The sequence below is a fragment of the Capsicum annuum genome, chromosome 8 (assembly GCF_002878395.1).
Source record: "Capsicum annuum cultivar UCD-10X-F1 chromosome 8, UCD10Xv1.1, whole genome shotgun sequence".
Lineage (NCBI taxonomy): Eukaryota > Viridiplantae > Streptophyta > Magnoliopsida > Solanales > Solanaceae > Capsicum > Capsicum annuum.
Window position 1 is genome coordinate 141535680 of NC_061118.1, and position 20410 is coordinate 141556089.

General features: G+C 36.7%; 2 pseudogenes; both read right to left on the minus strand.

Moving 5' to 3' along the window:
* LOC107879211 overlaps positions 1-16392 on the minus strand; it is a 38502-nt pseudogene extending 22110 nt beyond the window's left edge.
* A 1348-nt stretch (positions 16393-17740) lies between these two features.
* LOC124886932 lies at positions 17741-17850 on the minus strand (annotated as a pseudogene).
* Positions 17851-20410: the final 2560 nt, after the last annotated feature.

The window sequence follows — 20410 nt, forward strand, 5'->3', positions numbered from 1 at the left end:
TGAACACTACGCATACCTTAGATTAATGATCCGTAAAGATAGTAGTGAAATAAGCTTGGAATTTGAAACCCCCAATTGAACCCTAGACTTGTTCTTGGTTGTTCTTGAGTGAATTTTGATAAAAAGTAATGTAAAGAGATGATTTGGGGTCTCAATCCCGTGTTTGGGACTTATATAAGGGGGGAAAGATGACCCAAATACCCCTCTAGATACGTCATTTAATTTCTATGAAAATGACCCAATTTGGGCCCCCGGCGCGATGCGGAGACATCGCGCTTCCACCTGTTTATGACCTGGAAACTCACCACGACACGCTGGAACAACGGAGAGACACTGGAAATTGACGAATGTCATTTTGGCTTACGGCGCAACATGCCACTGACTGAAATGACGCTACTGAAAGTTTAAATCACCATAACTTCTTCACCGGGTGTCCATTTTAGGTGAATTTGGTATCGATGGAAAGCTTATTCAATTATCTAAAATTTGGAGATTATACATCTGCCAAAATACCACCTAAAAACCAAGTTATTATCATTCAAGGATGAGCTATGTGAAATCATACACAAAAACTTGGTGGATTCAAAAGTTCTTAGCTTGGCTTAATCTAAGTAACTCTTATAAACATGCTTAACACATCATAAGATCTATTATCAGTAGGATAATCATCCTAATTCATGTACTCAAATATGAATCATAGGATAGGAGGTTTCATGTGTAGGAACAATGGTTCATTTTCTAGCTTAGAAATATACGGGGTATTACAATATCTCCCCTTTGAAAACATTCATCCTCGAATGAGACTGAATGAAATGAGGAGAGATAATAAACTAGAGTATGTAAAAGACATACACTACTGGAACATGATCTCATGACGGACATGACTGATAAGTTAAGCATATTATACTGGACATGCATATCTGATGCATGAGTAACTGATTCATGAATGCATAAATGAGACATCTGATAATTGAGTTCTCCTAATGAGAATGCATATTTGATGCATGATTATACACTAGAATGATACATAAATGCATGACTGAATATGCAATGATAATAGATACCAAGTTTACGATGGGAACATGAACATGAAACTGAGTACGCTTAAGGAGAACTGTTACCTTGAGCTTGATCTGAATTGGTGGAGAAGAGGTGAGGATACTTGGTACTTATATCTGCTTCTACTTCCCAAGTAGCTCCCTCATGAGACTGATTTTACCAAAGAACCTTGACTAGAGGGACTTTTTTGTTCCTCAATCTACGAGCCTGATAGTCTAAGATTTTGACTGGTATCTCTTCATAAGAAAGATTATTCTGAATATCAATGCTCTGAATAGGGACTACAACTGCTGGGTCACCAATGCATTTCTTGAGCAAAGAGACATAGAAGACTGGATGAACTGAGGCTAGATCTAAAGAAAATTCGAGCTCTTAAGCTACCTTGCCGAAGCAACTGAGAATCCTGAAGGGACCGACATATCGAGGACTGAGTTTCCCTTTCTTGTCGAACCTCTTCACTCTCTTCATGGGAGAGATCTTGAGGTAGACATAATCATTGACCTCAAACTCGAGATCCTTTCTACGAACATCTACATAAGACTTCTGTCAGCTCTGAGCAGCCCAGAGTCTCTCTTGTATCAATTGAATTTTCTCTCATGTGTCGAATACTAAGTCAGGACCTATAACTGAGGCCTCACGAACTGCAAACCAACCGATTGGATATTACATCTCCTACCATAGAGAGCTTCGAATAGAGCCATCTGAATACTGGAATAATAGCTATTGTTGTATACAAACTCAATCAAAGGAAAGTGGTCATCCTAACTTTCCTTGAAAGCAATTACACACGCCCTTAGCATATCTTCTTCTAGAGTCTGAATGGTCCTTTCTTATTAACCATTTGTCTGAGGATGAAGTGATGTACTGAGATAACTTGGGTACCAAGACCCTTTTGGAATACTTTCTAGAAGTGAGAGGTGAAATGGGTACCTTTGTCTGAAATAATAGATAGTGGAATACCGTGTAATCTGACCAACTCTCTAATATAGAGTTTGGCATAATCCTCGGCTGAATAAGAAGTACAAACAGGAAGAAAAAATGACCTGACTTGGTTATTCTGTCTACAATGACCTAGACTGGATCATGTTGATGACGAGTTCTAGGCAAACCCATCACGAAGTCCATGTTCACTTCTTCCCACTTCTAAGTAGGAATGGTAAACTCCGGCATGGAACCACTAGGTTTTTTATGCTCTATCTTAACATGCTGACATATAGAGCACTTAGACACAAACTCTATAATATCTCTCTTCATCCCACTCCACCAATAGATCTCCCGCAAGTCGCGGTACATCTTAGTGGCTCCTGGATAAATAGTGTATCGTGCACCATATGCTTCTGCAAGAATTCGCTGCCTCAAGCCATCTATACCTGGAACACACAAACAATTCTAACAACGAAGAACACCATCTCCCTCTTAGGAGAAAACCTTAAATTTTTTATTCTGAACTGACTCTTTTAGCTTGATAAGGCTAGGATCCCTATCTTGCTTTTCTTTTACCTCGGAAACTAGAGATGACTCTGAACTACTCTAAACACATGCACCACCCTCGGAAGAGTCGACTAAGCGAACGCCTAGTCTGGCCAGCTGATTGATTTCCTGAGCGATTTTCTTCTTGTTATCCTCAACGTGAGAAACACTACCCATGGAGAGTCTACTGAGAGAGTTGGACACAACATTGGCCTTTCCCAGATAATAAAGGACGCTCATGTCATAATCTTTCAAGAGCTCTAACCACCTTCTCTGATTAAGATTGAGATCTTTCCGAGAAAAGACATACTGGAGACTCTTATGATCTGTAAAGATATCTACATGAACTTCGTAAAGATAATGCCTCCAAATCTTCAAAGCAAATACTACGACTGCTAACTCAAGATCATGAGTAGGATAATTCCTCTCATGGGGCTTTAGCTGTCTGGAGGCATAGGCTATGACCTTACCATGATGTATGAGGACACAACCTAAACCCACTCTGGATGCATCACAATAGACTATGAAACCGCCTGAGCCATCTGGAAGAGCTAGAACTGGAGCTGAGGTGAGTCGAGTTTTCAACTCTTGAAAACTCTTCTCACATGAATCTGACTATTGAAACTTAACCTTCTTATGAGTTAATATGGACATAGGATATGTATAGAAGAAAATCCCTTGATAAACCATCTATAATAGCCGGCCAAACCCTAGAAACTCCTGATATCTGTAGAGATATAGGGCAAGGCCAGTTTCTTACCGCTTTGGTTTTCTGAGGATCTACTCTAATGCCATCATCGAAAACAATATGACCGAGGAATTCTACTGATCTTAGCCAAAATTTTCACTTACTAAACTTGGCGAATAACTAATGATCCCTGAGAGTCTGAAGAACAATTTTGAGATGGTCTAAATAATCATGCTCTGTGCGAGAATAGACCAGGATATCATCCATGAAGACTATGGCAAATATTTCCAAGTACTGCTTGAACACCCAGTTCATCAAGTCTATAAAATCTGTAGGGGCATTGATAAGACCAAAGGACAAGACAAGAAATTCGAAGTGACCATACCGAGTATAGAAAGCTATTTTTGGGATGTCACATTCTCTAACTCTGAGCTGATGATAGCCTGATCTGAGGTCTATCTTAGAGAATTAACTGGCACCCTGAAGTTGGTCAAACAAGTCATCTATTCTAGGAAGTAGATACTTGTTCTTGATCGTAACTTTGTTGAGTTAACGGTAATCCATACACATCCTGTGAGAATCGTCTTTCTTGCGCACAAATAAGACTGGTGCACCCCATGGGGATATACTGGGCCTAATGAATCCTTTATCTAAGAGATCCTTCAACTGATCTTTTAGTTCCTTTTGTTCTGCTGGGGCTATTCTGTATGGTGAAATAAAAATAGGCTGAGTATCTGGGAGAAGGTCTATGCCGAAGTCTATTTCCCTTTCGAGAGGAATACCTGGAAGATCTTCGGGAAATATATCTAAATATTCATTATCCACTAGGACTGATTCGAGACTAGGAGATCCAAAACTGGAATCCTTAACATGCACGAGATGATACACATACCTCTTAGAAATTATTTTCCTTGCCCGAAGGTAGGAAACAAGCTGACCCCTGAACGCTGAGGTACTACCCTTCCACTCTAGGATGGGATCATTCGGGAACTGAAAATAAACTATCCTGTTTCTACAGACTACTGTGGTATAACAAGAATGAAACCAATTCATGCCGAGAATAAAATCAAAGTCATTCATCTCTAACTCAACTAAATTTGCTGATGTGTATTTCTAAAATATCATAATCGGGCAGTTCTTGTATACCTGCCGAGCTATAATGGTTTTACCCACTAGGGTAGAGACTGAAAAGGGCTCTGCTAAAATTTTGGGACTGATTTCAAAATTGTCTGCTATGTATAGAGTGACGAAAGACAAGGGTGCACCTGGGTCTAGCAAAGCATAAAAATGAACATGGAAAATCTATAATGTACCAGTAATGACATCAGGAGAATTTTTTTGATCCTGTCGGGTCTGAAGAGCATAGAGTCTGTTTGGGCGTTGTCTACTAGTAGCACTGGAAGTGGCACCCTGCTGGTTCGTGTGACCGAACAGAGATGTGGAACGGTTTTGCTGACCCTAATGACCTGACTGAGGACACTCTCTAATCCTGTGGCCTAGCTTACCACAACCAAAATAGACATCACTACCGACTCTACAAATACCCTTGTAGTTCTTACCATAAGTCTGACATAGGGGATTTGTTCAGGCAATACTAACACTGCCCTGAGATTTAGAGCCTGATGCTCTATCCCTATTTTCATCTCTGAATTTTGGCATTAGAGAACCGGTGGAGGAAGGAGCTAGAATACTGGTAGAACAATAAGCTAGAGCTGATGCCTTGGGAAGAAACTGTGAATGGTTTCCTCCCTCTGATTTGGGTTGAGCAAAAATAAAACTGCCTAACCTTGCTCTCTTGTTCTGTCTCTCCCTAGTCCTAACCTTATGCTCTTCTATTTTCTGAGCATGGGTCATGAGCTTGGCTAAAGTCATATCATTGTTCAGCATCGCAGATCTACCATCATTTACCACACTATCATTCACCCCTGACACAAACTTGCTCATCTTAGCCCTGTTGTCTGCAACTACAAGAAGGGCGTATCTGGCTAGCTAAGTAAATCTAAGAGAATACTCCTTAACTGGCATATTTCCCTACCTGAGGTTGATGAACTCAAGAACTTTGGCTTCTCTTAGCTCATGGGGAAAGAATCTATCTAAGAAAGCTGTGACAAATTCCTCCCACTCAATAGGACCTGCATCGTCTACCCTCTCTAACTTCCACTGTTTGTACCAAGTATGAGAGACATCCTGTAATTGGTATGTGGCTAACTCAGCACTCTGAACAGAAGTGAATCCCATGATATTAATGACCTTCTAGACTTGGTCAGTGAATTCCTGAGGGTCTTTATTAGACTTAGACCTGAAGAAAGATAGAGGGCTCATTCGGGTGAAGTTCTGAATCCTAGCTGCTGTGGAATTGGCCACTGGATTGGCCAAAATAACTGGTGGGCATTCATTTTGGGCAGCCATAGACTGAGCAAGTGTGGTGAATGCGGCTCTAAACTCCCCATGAGAGACATATTCTCCCAAAGGATCTTCGGGCTGAGGAGCTGGATGGTTTCTTCTCTTTGGGGCCATATTCTGAAATAAGATAAGAATGGATTAGACTGAGATTTTAACTTGAGACTATCCTCACTAGCACGTTATGTATACTGAAAGAAGGAAAACTGTTCCTAAAACATCTCATAGACTCCTGTACATAAATGTGGCGTGCAACACACCCATGCAAAAGACTCTACTAGATGTGGCTTTCAGACTTCCTAGGACTCTATTGAACCTTAGGCTCTGATACTAAGTTTGTAACACCCTGATTTTCTGAATCGGAATGCTACACGGTGCTTATGACCCCGAAGAACCATAAGCAAACCCATGACTGATATCTGTACCTGTGCACTACAATATATAATGTAATAATATGGAAAATATGAACATATAGGCCATAAGGTTCAACTAAATAAAGAATCTGTAAAAGAGTAACATCCGTGTGGGTGAAAGATACCCAAAATAATTGAAAACTAAATCCAATCTAAACTAAATCTGAAAGCCTCTAAATACTATCTGAATAAAGAGTTGAAGGAACATGTCTCCAACTAACTCCGTCTAGCAAAACAGAGCTGAAATAATAAATGGAATAAAATAATATTGTATCATCCTCGAATGAAAAGGACTTACTGCAACTCTATATACTGGAATGCAGCTACTACTGCTGGTCTAGAACTCGTGTCTCTAAACCTATGGTGTATCATGAAAAGAAAGCACCATAGCACAAATGCGTCAGTACAACTGGAGCACTGAGTATACGAGTGAGGTAGTCTAATACAAAGGGTTTACATGCATGAATAATGCTAACTGACTGACTGATATGAACGTAAGAGTACAAACATACATACATAGTTACTGAGATTGTGAGTACGTGATAGCTAAATCTATACGCTAATACATGGTTTACTGATAACTTACATGGCTGAAACTGTAGTTCTAATAGCATGGGTGACTGTGTCTGATAGTCTTGAATCTAATGGAACTTTCTGAGTCCCGTGCTATAACTGAATTTGACTGTTTCTAATAGTCCTAGTATACTGATATATGAAGAACTGTCTGAGTTTTTTTACTGAGACTGAGTCTAAAACTGTGGGAGGCAGTTGTTTAACCGACATGCCCTATGTGTGCCATTATGGCTAAGATGGGGTCCAATCTCTACCCCGACTGGAAAGGTGTCAATACCGTGCCACTGGTAGGATAGTTGTGAGTGACCCTTAGCTGGCAGGTACTCGAAACGAGAGCGGTGGGAACCCTGAACTAATAGGTTAAGCCACCTCATCAACCCTAATCTGACAGGTTAAGATGTCTCAACCTATGCTGGCTATATAGTTCTGGAATGCAAGAATGACTGCTAAGAATCACACCCTAAACTGGTAGGTAAGTTCCCATCCTTGGGTTCACTCGGTGCTAACTTCTACTCCCATCTAAAGAGACTGAACATGATTCAAATGACTATACATAGACTGATTAACTGACTTCCGTTGACTGACGGAATAGTACTACTATCTAAGAGTTAACTGAGATCATGAGATTTTTGAGGTTTCCTAAGTCACATAGCTGACTGAGTTCTATAGATTATAGCTTGATTGAGATTATCGAGACAAAATGACATGGATCTAGCCACACAACTATATTTTTCGGGTACAAATACCCCCAGGACTCGATAGAAGGAAACTAATACACATGACATGACTTGATCACAAGATTGGAGTCCACAATTCATAATATCATAAGTAGGGGATCTTATACTTCATGTAGTTATTCAACATCTTAAATATTGTAGGGATTTCATGGATATATTTCGTGTACATATTATATATATCCATTATCATACATGCTTCATACCACAACAATAACAACATATCAATAGCATGGAATTTATATTTAAGTATATAGCTAACACAGACTTGTCATTTAGATATCATGGAACCATGTAAACATAAATTCGTAACATCCCAAGCATTTTATCAAACACCTAGCATGCATTATTTAAGGCATAGGTGTGTTTCATAACTTGCACCATATTACACCACCTAAAGTTCATAGTTTTCAACAAATAACCTGTATATTCCATGAAAACACCTTTAGATATCATGTTAAAACATAAACAAAAATCATTAACATGTACATGCTCATATTACCATAAAAAGTTGACAAAATAGTATTTAAAACATGGTTCTTGAGCTCTATGAACTGATTGGATCCATATATGAACACTACGCATACCTTAGATTAATGATCCGTGAAGATAGTAGTGAAATAAACTTGGAATTTGAAACCCCCAATTGAACCCTAGACTTGTTCTTGGTTGTTCTTGAGTGAATTTTGATAAAAGGTAATGTAAAGAGCTGATTTGGATCTTAAATCCCATGTTTGGGACTTATATGGGGGGGGGGGGGGGGGGAGATAACCCAAATAGCCCTCTAGATGCGTCATTTAATTTCTATGAAAATTACCTGATTTGGGCCCCTGACGCGATGCGGAGACATTGCGTTTCCACCTGTTTGTGACCTGGAAACTCACAGTGATGTGCTGGAATTGTGGAGAGACACTAAAAATTGATGAACGTCATTTTCGCTTACGGCGCGACGCGCTACTGACTGAAACGACGCTGCTGAAACTTTAAATTGCCATAACTTCTTCACCGGGTGTCCGATTTAGGCAAATTTGGTATCGACGAAAAGCTTATTCAATTCTCTACAATTTAGAGGGTATAAATATGCCAAAAAACCACGTATAAACCAAGTTATACTTGTTCAAAGATGAGCTATGTGAAATCACGTATGAAAACTTGGTGGATTCAAAAATTCTTATGTTGGCTTACTCTAAGTGACTCTGATGAACATGCTTAACACATCATAAGCTCTATTATCAATAGGATACTCATCCTAATTCAAGTACTCAAATATGAATCATAGGATAAGAGGTTTCATGTGTAGGAACAATGGTTCATTTTCTAGCTTAGAAATATACGGAGTATTACAATAAGGCAAGTTTACTTTTCCTAACCTAGCCATTCTAATCTACCCCATGAAGAAGAATCTACGTAACAAATTTTATATTTGTTGCAACAGCTGGTTATACTGGTGCAACTGGTAGTGGTTTTGTTGCAACTTATTATCCATTTGTTGCATAAGTTGCCTTGGATTATTAATTCATAAAACCCTATGCAATAGATGGATCGTCTGTTGCATCTTTAAAATTACTAACCTATTTAAAAATTAAATTTTTATCTCACAACATGTTGACATAATTCTCTTCCTCATGAGAAAAAGACAATTAACGTACCGAGAAGCTTATAACGCTGCCGATAGGATAACGGACCTCGACTTCTACAAGAAACTCAAGATAGGTACGATCAACTCAATGGAGAGGCGTCATCCCTTGGTGTGGGACTTGATTTCCTAGTTCCTACGTTGGTCTTGGAAATATTAAAATATGTTAGAGGGGACAGGCCAAATCCACACAGCAAGAGCTGGAACGAGACAAAAAGGATTCTTGCAGTCATTAGTGTGAATGACATGTATTATCTTGCTGTTGAGATACTACTCGAAGAGGGAAAGATAAATGTTTATGACTTCAATGTACCTCCCAGCGATGATTTCAATCTTTTCTCCTCGTGGAGCCACTAATGATGCTGCTTCCCATCTTGTTGAGGGAGAGTAAACTGATGAATCATTTGCCAAAGGAACTGTTGATGAATAAATCGTGGGATTTTAAAGTTCAAAATAGGGGAATGATCCTTCCAAAAGATGATGCTGCTAAAGCGAGCGGCTCGCACCCTTGCACACATCGAATATTTGCTGACCGGCACAAAAATGGCTGAGCCAATAACTTTTCTGTGCGACAATGCTGTGGTAAACGTGCAAGAGGTCTGGGCTTATGGGGTACTAACTGGATGCTTAAAGCCTGTGTATATAGAAGAGCCTGTGAAATAGAAATTTTCAATTTCAATTCACCCTTCACTTTATTACATGTACATGTAGTGGAAATAATTTTTTTCTAATGAAAGTTGAGTTTTTATAATGCAATAGATTAGATTGTCAATCTATTGTAAAATATATTTAATCCCTTCTAGCAGATAGTTTATTTATTGTAATAGGTTGGTCAACTATTGCATTACGCCAATGTTGGTTCTATGAATAATCTAATAATCTAAGTCTAATCTGTTGCAACAGTGGGAAAACTTGATTGATAATTTTCAACAGATAACCTAAATTTTACAACATATGCCTAAATTTTTTTGATATTTTTCAATAGTTACGCTTGAATATCCATGTGCTCGATAACACCAAAACACTAGCAAATACACACACCACCATGAAAATTTCAGCAATTAGGCTTGAATATTCATGTGCCCAACAACACCAAACCAGTAGCAATAACGGCAACAATGTAGTATCTTCTTGCTTGATTTTGTTTCTTTTCAGAAGCCTTGACTTTGGTCAACAAACCCCAAATTACACAATTTGCTTGTGAAGGGTGTCGTTCTTCATACCAATCAAAGTAATCGCATCCACCCAATTTCCATAGAAAAATGGAACACAATTACAAAACAATTACAAGTCAATAATTAATCAACTAATTAAATAAAAAATATATTACCTTTGAAATCTTAGAAGTAAAAAACCTACGACCCGCGTTTTGTTGAGTCCAAGAAGTCTTTAACAGAGCTTCACAACTGCACTTACAATATCAAAAATCTTTATCACAAAAAATAGTGGAAGATGTGGTCAACATTGTCAAGCTCAGTTGGAAAAAATGAAAGAAATAATTTGAAAAATTTAGATAGATAAAAGAAGATGACGATGAAGAAGAAGATTTGGGAATTTAGGGTTAAATTTTAGGAGGAAGATGAATATATAAGAAAATGGTGGGAAAAAATGACCGTTGGGGGCCAAGTGATTGCAAGTCAGCGAAATGTGTCAGACTGACACTGACACATTTGATGCCTATTTTATTTTACGTGTTTAAAATGAACAGTGTCTACTTGATGCCTATTTTATTTTAGGTGTTTGAACTGAACACCATCGATGGGTTGCGCCTTTTTTATTTCAATTCAATTCACTTTAACCTTTTTACACGTAGTGGCAATTTTTTATGTCCAACAAAAGTTGAATTTTTATAATGCAACAGATTCTCCATCTGCTGTAACAGTTATCCTACCTGTTCTGACGTATAGTTTATCTGTTGCAATAGGTTGGTCATCTGTTCCATTATATCGATGTTTTTATCTAAAGTCTATCTATTGCAACAGTGGGAAGACCTATTTAATAAATTCCAATAGATCACCTACCTATTGCAACATATGTCTAAATTTGTTTGATTTTTCCAATAGATATGTCTTCTGTAGCAACAGATATATAATCTGTTGTAATATTTAAATCTTGTATTCCTTTTCAATTAATAAGTTCAAATCTAAGGAACAAATAAATTTTGTAGACAAAATAAAATAAATCGAAACCTTCATAAATTAGTTGAAATAAGTGAACGAATAAATGAAATGTGAAAAAATTGTTATGGGTATAGATCTCAACAAATACATCAACAACGATTTAAGTATACTGCCAAGGATTGCTTTGATAGGATCAAGCTATAAAGATCTACTCAGTATGGACAAGTTGTTCTTCATTCGGTGTTATGGAATTCGACTTTGCTCGTCGTGGATCTTTATTGTCGCTTATGTACAGTTTTTGCGCTTTCTGTTCTCTGTATTTCCATAAAAAGAGTAGCATATTGTCAATGTTATTCAGTAGTAGCTTCTTCTACATCCACCTAGAAAGCCAGAATTGGTCAATGCTAATCACGGAGATACAACCAAATGGAAAAGAATAATTCATTTCTTCTAGCAAATCAAATAGGTCTTCCTCTCATTTTAAATTATCCCAAACAGATTATACTATTGGGGCAAATTTCTACATGAGAAAGACCCTGTGTGACAATTTCCAATAGATGAACCATCCGTTGTAACATATTAATCATCTATTGCAGTAGATAGGTCGTTTGTTGGTACAAATAAAAGCAGTACGAAGAGTTGTTTGATTTGCTAAAACAGACGAGATATATGTTACACCAGATAAAGTATCTGGTGCAATAGGTTAGTCAACTGTTGCAACAGATGTTTATATTTGTTTGATAATTTTCAGCAGATATGTCATTTGTTGAAATATATATGTGTCTGTTTGTTTTTTTAGTTGGAAGACATAAAATATATTCACCTTCTTTAGCTCGTGCTGCTCTTTTTTGGACATTGTACATTGCTCATTGCAATACACAGACAGAGGCGTTGCAATTTAGCTTTTTTGGATGCTTGATAATGCCCTGAAAATCACTCTCCTTCTCCTCTTAGCCCTAATCTCTAATGGAGCAGATGAAAATAAAATCCTCTCTGATGGAATGAGACCCCTCTTAGATGTCAATTCCCTTATAGAAGTAGTTAATACATTAATAGCATTAATCACTACATCATGTTTCGCCCTGCAGTCTTGACATTTGGATGCAGAACATTCGCTAGGAAAGGCAAAATTTGTATAACCAGTATGATCATACTCATAATGATTTTCTTTAAATACTGTACAAAGAGCATCATTAACACCAACAGCAGCACCACTACCAGCACCAACAGCTCCATCACCACTAAGACCATCAATAATAACAAGCCCACCCTCCAAAATTATTTTTCCTATAATGGTTGTTGCTCCAAACAATTCCATTTTTATTCTGTCGATGACCTTAGGGTCCGATAAAGTTTGCACAGACCGTAAAGTAAGAAAAAATGGCATCTTCAACTCTCGATTGATCGAAACTAGCGATGGATACACGATCTAACATAAATTATTACATATATTAGAATGATGATTAGATCATTCAAAAAAAAGCATTAATTAAAAGAAAAAATTAATTATAATTATACTTACTGCATCCTTCGGAGGGTTGAAGAAATCAAGAAATTTTACATTTTTATCAGTTTTGGCCTACAACCATCTCAAGATTCTTGGACAGAAAACTCCTTCTGGGTAGTTCACTTGTTGTCTCAAATAAGGAATGGCTTCAAACGCCCAAGCCTATATAACGCCACTAATTCAAAACCATTATTGAGAGAAAAAAATGAATGATATCATAATAGAAGAAAGAAACATTTACCATAAAATCCCATGGGAAGCCATATAAGTTGACTGTTTTTGGCGCTAACGGAGTCAACAAATATTTGATAGTCATTTTGAAGATTTCATATCCTCAAGGATAGTTGTTAAACACCTCAAGATCCTCGGAGAGCTTTATTAAACCAACGTTTATGTTGTTGTTAATGTCTCTCGCCCAAAAAATATTATGTACAAACCAAACCAAGCACAATGACTACTTGTGCTTCTTTGAAAGTCATTTACCTTTCAACACTTCTATCAAATTTTTATTTTTGAAGCTTGGACCAACAATGGATGCCAGGTCATCACGATCACATGACTTGCCTTTGTCTTTATTAGGTGTGCGGGGTGCTTTTTTTGGGTTAGAATAGGTATAACTTGAGAAGGAGGATAATATTTTAGTCCAGTAACTATGACAAACTCCTTCCAACCAAAACAAACAGACATGCCACAGTAATTTATCCACACCTCATCCATCTTATCTTTGTTTTCATACATAAACCTACGGTTGAGAAGTTTATATACCATTTTCATTTGAAAATGACCATTGTTCTCCTCCTGCAAATCAAGATATTTCCCAAAGAAGCTTTCCCTGAAATAAGCATTCAACAATTGTTCTCGAAGTATTTTTCTGAAGGCGTCGAAAGATTTTCCCATGGCTGACTTAACTACGAAATCACCCGTTAAATCTGCGGCACCATTGCACTGTATTCTTACAGGATAACAATCAATGCTGAAGGCTTTGAATAGCTCTTCAGTGGAAGGGCTATTAGCATCTGCATCATCTCTTTTGAAATATCCCTCCTCCCCATATTCATCATATTCTACTCCCAATTGAGATAACGCTTGTAAAGCAAGCTCATAGAGTGGTGGATATAGCCTAGCTGCTTTACTTGTTCCTTTACTTGGACTTGATTCGGTTTATGTTCTTTTGGGAACCATATTATCTAAAATTAACAGGAACATAAAATAATATATTATTTTTGATTAATGCATCATTAAAAAAGAATAACAGTAAATCAGATAAGTAAAACAGTAAAATAACAGTTGCAATAGATCGCCGATCTGTTACACCAGGTAGTATATCTATTGCAGCATATAACCAAACTATTGCAGTAGGTGAGTAATCTGTTGCAACAATACAAAACATATCACTCATCTTTTAAGATAGATGAATGGTCTGTTCAATAGATCATACAACTGTTGTGACATTATCTGTTGTAATATATGAGTGATATGTTAGAACAATTAAATAATCTATTGCAATAATACAAAATATATCACTCATCTGCTAAGAAAGATGAATAGTTTGTGCAACAGATCACACATTTGTTGTAATATATGAGTGAACTGTCAGAGCAGTTAACTAACCTGCAGCAACGGCTGAGTAATCTGTTGCGATAATACAAAACATATCACTCATCTGTTGAGAAAGATGAATGGTCTGTGCAATAGGTCACACATCTATTGCAACACATGAGTGATCTATTGGAACAGTTATCAACGGTCAATATTATTTAGATTTCTTCTAACATAAGATCGTCTATCGCGGTAGATGAATGATCAGTTGGAAAAATCAAGTCTTGGACATTTCCTGTAGAAAGAGTTGATAGGATTTTGTCCAACAAGAGGTTCATCGGTTGTATCAGATCATTAATCTGATGGTTCTTTCATTGCACCAGATGGTTAATTAGTTGCATCAGATTTTTTATCTGATGCTTAATCTGTTGCAACATATGGTCAAGCTGTTGCATCAGATAGTTAATCTGTTGTATCAGATTATTAATTTGTTGCATCAGAATTATAATTTGATGGTTCCCCTGGTGCATTAGATGGTTGATCTGTTGCATCATATGATAAATCTATTACATTAGATGGTTAATATGTTGCACCAGATGGGTAATCTATCGGAGGAAACGAAAAATAGTAGCACAATTTTGTTCAACAAAAAAAAAGTAATTTAACCATTTGTACCAAGAACAAAAACAGAACAAATCAAACCAAATTGTCGTTTTGTTTTTATAAACACAAACAATAAAAATCAAACTTTAAAAAAATGCAACAAACAACAAAATATCATAATTCACTTTGAAAAGAAAAGAGAACAAATGCCAGAAATTAGGATTTTATTCAGACTGCATTTCAAATTAGTGCAACAAATATTGAAATTGTTAACCAATACTATAAGAGAAGTTGGCTCAAGTTCCTCGTTTTCTTCAAAACTAAAAAGGCCATAAATTTTTACCTGTGAAAAAAGAAAAGGAATGATGAAGAATTCGAAGTTGTTGTGGTCGGAGAGCAAGGTTGTCACGTCGATTGAAGGTTGAAGTTGAAAAGGAACTCGAAGCCCAACTATTTGTAGTCGGATGTTAAAGTTGCGGAGGATTGAAATGAGAAATTTGCAGAACAGTTGGTTGGGAGAGAGTTGAGAGAAACTGTCGAGAGAGGGATGAGAGACAGGTTGATTGAATTGAAGAGGGGAACTCAAAGCCCAACTATTTATCGCCGGAGGTAGAAGTCGCTGGGGGTTGAAGGGAGAAAAGAGAGGAACTCGAAGCCTAACTATTTGTCGCTGGAGGTAGAAGTCGTCGGGGGTTGAAGGGAGAAATTTTGTAGAACTATTGGTTGGGAGAGAGGAGAGAGTGGTTGATTTGGATTTAAGAGGGCTGTGGGTTGGGTTGATTTGTATTTTTGAAAAGATTAGAAAGTTTTGTAAATATTAATCAAGTCCACAATTAACTTAATCAATTTTCCTAATGATGTTTGACCCTATCTGTAGGTCAATGTCACCAATCCTTCATTCAACACTTAAAGGACGCATTTCCTTCAATTTTCTCTAGATAGATAGATAGATAAAGAGAGAGAGATTTAAACATATAACATAAATAAGGATAAAACAATAACTTAGTGTATCTTTATTGGGTTATCGGTTTAACCAATAACCCAATAAGCTAAAACCGATACCGAATCATTTACCCAATAAATTTTTTTATAAAACCAATAAAAAACCATTAACCCGATAACCCAATATCAATAACCCAATAACGTTTTTATCGGTTCGATTTATCGATCTATTCGGTTTTTGCACAACCCTACCCAAAGCAACGCGTTAGGTATTACAAGACTCTCAGCAATTTCTCATACCCATGGTCTAAATGGACTGTTGACTACACAAGAAACAGGGTGGCCTTCCTTCTCCTGCTTCTTCAGAATTTTAGGCAAGTTCCTTCGTCCGGCTTGCTCAAGAATTTCCATCTCCAAGTTAACATCAACTATTTTGGACTGATCTAAATAGTCCGCAGATCCATCCTCATAGAATTCAAATCTGATCATACCCTTTCCATAAGGAGTTGGTTGATCAGTGATCAAATTCTCACTGACAGCTCTCATCTCTTTGCCAAACTCGTTAGGTTGCAGAGAAATGACCAGCATGCCCTTGCTAGCAAGACGCTTCGCTAGTCTAAGAAGAGGGTTGACAATGCCTTGACCCGGAAATGAGACGAGAAAGACATGGACAAGACTATGGTTGGTGTTTCGTGATGCAGAAGCCATTTTTAGTCAAAGACGGTTTGAAGATCAATCTTCTCTTAATATAACTTCTAGTTGCAACACTTTTCCTAAAATTACTTATTTGTATCAACAAAATTTGTAGTCAAAGTTGTTCAACAACATTTGTACTCAAAGTGTTGTGAATTTGAAATAATGGTTTCGCTTACATGAAACATAATACTTCCTAAATTCACATCAACATGTAAAGATAGTCCAACATCACGTTTCCTGTTTGTAAACCTGTATCAACAAAATTTGTAGTCAAAGTTGTTCAACAACATTTGTAGTCAAAGTGTTGTGAATTTGAAATAATGGTTTCGCTTACATGAAACATAATACTTCCTAAATTCACATCAACATGTAAAAAGATAGTCCAACAACACGTTTCCTGTTTGTAAACCTAATGGATAATTTACTTATTTATATCCATTTTGCCCTTAGTTATTAATCATACTCATTAATCAAATTAGTTATTAATTATACTCATTAATCAATATATATTTTTCAAAATATTGAATTTATTATATTCAAAGGTTGGTATATAATAACCCTATTGTAATATTATTTATTAAATAATACATAAATATGCCATTTAATTTGACATCAAATTACATGTATGACCTCCAACTTTGGATATGCACAAGTAGCCACTTAAACTTGTATAGAGTTGAACAAGTAAATACACATGTCCTATGTGGCATAGTACACATAGGACGCCATGTAGGACAGGAATTTTCCACGTAGGATGCCACATAGGACACATGTGTCTATTTGTTAATCTTTATTCAAGTTAAAGTATCTGCTTGTACACACCCGAAGTTGAAGGTCATACATATAATTTGAGATCAAGTTGAAGGGCATATTTATGTGTTATGTCATTATTTGTTATTTTTTTAAGTATGTACAAGTTATTAGTGAACAAGTAGAAATAGGGGAGGGAATAAAGTCATTAATTGGTATACATGGATCTTGAATATTACACAAGATTCATGAATTTCTCGTTGTCCCTTAATATTTTTTCAAAGTCAGATAAGCTGACTCAGCTTAGCACAGTAAATTTCTTAAACATAAAGGAAATAAAATTGCAGAAGTAAAAGTCTCTACCAACCCCCACCAATTTCTTTTTCCAATCATATTCTCTAAAAATATTATTCTTTTTTGTCCTCAAAAGTTGTTATGCCTCTGGATTGTGGACTATGATTCTCCAGAAATTCTTGTTCGTCATCTTAAGATTTTCAAAACCCATATTTCTTGAAGAAATCCTTGTTCATCATCTTGGCTGAGTTGAAAGAGCTTATATGATTAAGAAGTTTTTAAAAAAAAATCGTAGTTGTTATTTTGTGAAACATAGCATCTTAAAAAGACTGAAACAAATTAGTGCATGCCACTTATTGCAACGAGCACACGGTATTCTTTAGTAAAAGGCCAAACAATAGTTCTCTTTGTGCTCACTGCGCCGTTGTGTGACTCTTTTGCAGCACTTGTGATAGCATTTTATATATAACAAGAAGTTTGGGCTTCCTCTTTGTATGTTGATGTGGAAGACACCATATTTTTCTTATGTCAAGTCCTATTAATCATTGTTAGCATCAAAGTATAGGTCTGCTTCTCCTATTGAACTCTATGTTTGAATAAGACGTTTCAATAGGACGTTTAGGCTATTCCAAGTGCGCAAGTATTTGGATACCAAAACTAAGATGTTTTACACCTCAGGGAACTAGTTTGTATGCATATGCGTTGTGTGAGTATATGCACAAAAATATCACTAATTAAAACTCGAAAAAAAAACTGGAGGGTGAGCATTTATCAGTTTAAATTCCAGGAATTATTTAGAAGTAAGGTTATTAGCCCAATTATCAGCTGGTTTAAAAGGAGTCTAAGGGTTAGAAGGAAGCGGTTTATGATTATTGTGATGTTTAGTGTTCCATCTCTCATCCGGTTATCAGAGGCGGAGCCAGACTTTAAAGTCTGAGAGTTCGGAACACTATTCACTATTTCACTTCATCCACATCTTGAAACATCGACGATGAACATTATTCACTTCACCCACATGTTTTTTAAGTCTTTCTATACCTTTGTTCCAACTTCAAAAACCTTCCGTTGTGAAAGATTCACTCACTTTTTTTCCATATCGACGATGAACACTACTGCGTTGCAATCACAATTCATAAAATAGGAAAAATATATGTTGCAACAGAATTACAGAAACAATGCATACTAAAACACTTCAACCCAAAATCTAAAGCAAAATTGAAAATCTAATCACAATTTATTGGTCGTGACTAATGAATTCCGATGCAAAACTATGAAACTAGCAATAAGCAATCTAGCATCTGCGAAAACTGAAAGAGAAATGAAAACCACATTACATACCTTGGAAGAGCAGCAAAAGTGCAATTTGAAAAAATAATAACCCGTTTGACGTTTCTTATTCGAAGAGACGAAGAGGCAAGAGCCTAATTGACCAAAGTGAGAAGGTTTTTGACCGTTGTAAAAGGCTAAGAGAAAGCCTAATAATACTTATTTTTTTTTTGTTTTTTTATTTTGTTTTTATAAAAAAGTGTAAAAGTGTGTGAATGTTTACTTAGCACAATGTGATTAGTGGAGTTTGAACCATCTTCGACCTGGGAAGCTGATACACCTATCACTGGACCAACAGACTACATTGTATATGGGTTCCGACATATATAATTATATACGTTTTTCGAATTTTTTATTTACAAATATAGGATCTGTGCAAAAGCTAGTGGGTTCGGCTGAACCCCCATACAACACACTAGCTCCGCCCTTGCCGGTTATGTATCTGATTTCCTCACTTCCTTCTCTATCAGGCTAATTCTCACCTCCTCCTCATCAGTTTTCCAGGTCAATTCCATTGATAAACAACAACATACCCAGTGAAATTCCACAAGTAAGGTCTGGGGAGGATAGAGCGTACGCAAGTCTTACCACTACCTTGTGGAGGTAGAGAGGTTGTTTTCAAAAGACCCTCAGCTCATGTGTAGCAATTCCATGTACAAATTAGAAGAAAACGGTGACAAAACATATAACAACTAACAAGGTAAATAGTGCAAAGTCTACAAGAAGGAAACAAGAACAACAATAAAATAATGTGACAATCACAACAAACAACAGATTATAATTTATATCACAAGTAAAGACTACATTACTACAACTAGTACCACGATAAAGATCGAAAAGCTTAAGCCCTCAAAATGCGCTCCAACACTCCTATCCTTCTAATCGTCTACCCTAATATGCGTCCTCCACACCCTCCTATCCAAGGTCATGTCCTCGGTAACTGCACCATGTTCTGTCTAATCACCTATCCCAATACTTCCATTGATATTTCTCAAAATCATTCGCAAGTTGAATATTATAGGTATTTCCATTACTAGAACTTCAACTACATATATATACTACATAATAATACACTTCAGTGTGGCTGTATGCATATAGATAAGACCAAAAGAACAAAAACTTTAACTGCACGCGTTCAAGCTCCTTATTGGTCAGCCGCGTTGTTTAAGCACCTTGTTCCTCGTATCAAGAAGAGCACACGATCACTTTGATATTGAAAATAACACAAAACAAGGCACCCAAATTAACAACATATCAGTTTCAGTTCACATACAGATATGAATAGTTTAAATTAATGTGAACTAATACAACGTGAAGAAAAAGCACAAAGACTAGTGATATTATTGAACTGGGTTAAACACATGATGTTTGAATATTTCTTCTTTCTTTCACTTCAAATAATAAGGATAGATTTACATTATATACCCAACTAGTCTCATGTTTCTGAAAGCGATCCCAGATTTTTACTAGTTCGAGTACAATAGAATTTGCCAGACTCCAAATATCACCTAGAGAAGAACTATAAACAACAGATTTGGAAACAAACTAATTGTTGATCCTACTCTTAAAGCGCACACAAAACAAGAACCTTGATTTAATAGTGGAATTACTAAAATTTTCAAGTAGGACCCCTCCCTACAAGTTCGACAAATATAAGGCA